Source organism: Elephantulus edwardii, unplaced genomic scaffold, assembly GCF_000299155.1.
Source record: "Elephantulus edwardii isolate Elephantulus edwardi_28Jun2011 unplaced genomic scaffold, EleEdw1.0 scaffold00158, whole genome shotgun sequence".
Taxonomy (NCBI): Eukaryota; Metazoa; Chordata; class Mammalia; order Macroscelidea; family Macroscelididae; genus Elephantulus; species Elephantulus edwardii.
This window is the reverse complement of record NW_006399908.1, coordinates 5,755,524-5,757,542: the sequence shown is the minus strand read 5'-3', so window position 1 is coordinate 5,757,542 and position 2,019 is coordinate 5,755,524.

The window sequence follows — 2,019 nt, the reverse complement described above, 5'->3', positions numbered from 1 at the left end:
CTTTAGAGAGGGACATCATGCTGGGTAGAGTGGAGGGACAGCGCAGGAGGGGAAGACCCTCTATGAGGTGGATTGATTCAGTGACTGGGGTACTCAGGATGGGTGTGTCGGAGGCAATGAGATTGGCACAGGATAGAGCACAGTTTAGGGCTGTTGTACATGGGGTCGCTATGAGTCACAAACGACTCAACTGCACATAACAACAACAACAACATGTATATATCTGCTTGGGTGGCAGTTATGTTTTATTTGGGGAATATTCGAAGTAGTGGAATTCCTGGGTCTAATGGTATTTATATTTGCAACCTTTTGAGAAAGTGCCATCCTGCTTTCCATAGTTGTTGCAGCATTTTACACTCCCACCAACAGTGAATATGGGTTCCAGTTTCTCCTTAACCTTTCCAGCATTTATTGTTTGCTATTCTGTTACTTTTTGAAATTCATATTAGAGTAAGATGATATCTTACAGTTGTTTTGATTTGTGTGTCTTAGAGATAAGATTTTTGAACATTTCTTCATGTGTTTGTTTGCCATCTGAATGTCTTCTTTGTGATGTGTCTTTTCATATCCTGTGCCCATTTCCCAATTAGGTTGTTTACTTTTATTTTGTTGTGGTGTTTGAGTATTTTATAAATTTTAGATATGTCCCTTATCTGATATGTCAGTACCAAATATTTTTTTCCAGTCTGTGGCTTCCCTTTTTACCCTGTTGTAGAAGTTTTGGGATGTGCATAGGGATTTGAATCATAGAAGATCCCATTCATCTATTTTATCCTCTCCTGATTGTAGATCTTTCAGGATGCTTAGAAGACTGTTTATGTTGTGGATTATGACTTCTACAGTTCTACCAAGCTTTTAATTAAGGTTATAGTACTTGGGTTTTAATCTTATGTCCATGATCCACTTTGAGTTGGTTTTTATGTATGGAGTGAGATGTGGTTCTTGCTTGAGTTTTCTGCAGATAGTTTTCCAATTTTTCCAACACCATTTGTTAAGAAGGCTGTCATTTCCCCACTTAACTGATTTTATCTCCTTGTCAAAAATCAGTTGACCATAGGTAGATGGGCTGATTTCTGGATTATCAATTTTATTCCATTGATCTATGTGTCTGTCATTGTACCAGGACTACGTTGTCTTGATTACCACAGCAGTGTAATCAACTTGAAATCAGAGTGAGATGTCACTTTTGGTTGCTGTGAGGCACTGATGTGTCAAATGTGTTAATGGTTGGCTACCCAATGCAAACAGAGTGAGGTGGAGTTCCCCGATTAAAACCTGCCTGGAAGGAGGAGTGGCATCCACTTCCATAATAGCTTGCCTCCGGAAACCCTATGAACCTGGAGAGAGGATGAAAGGCACCCAAATGTCGAGAACTCTCCTTCATAAAGTTGCAATGAGTCGCCTGAGGCTCGACGGCACTTAACAACAACATCAACAACAACAGTAATTGTCCAGCTCTCTGATGCATAGCAGGTGATTGCAAAATCTATGGCCTGGGTAAGGCACACCTTATTACCAGACTGACATTGTTGCTCTTCAGTACTCTGGAGAGGTCCCTGACGGGTGGCTTTTCCAGTGCAATTCATCCCTTGATTTATAGCTTCTAAGAACCCACTGGAAGGTCAGCTATGGGTCTCTCCTGACTTAGTGGCACATGCCAACAAACACAATATCCTTTTTAACATGGAAAAAGTATCCAAGTCTTTATTTTTTCATGTTGAAATATCAGTGTTAATTTTCAAAATTCTACAAATGTCATTTTCATATAGTTTAGCTATATTTATATTTCTAATTAATAAAGGTTTCTATATTGTGATTTAATATAATCAGTGTATTTTGCTACAAAATTACTAGCAGAATCTAAAGCTTACTGGAACATTTGTGTGTTTGAATGTGTATATGTGAATACATACATATATGTAGATTACATGTAAATAATTACACTGTAACATAGTAGTGTCATCATAGGCAGACTAACGCCCTTGAAAAACATAGAGATGAATAATATGTCAGTGGTAA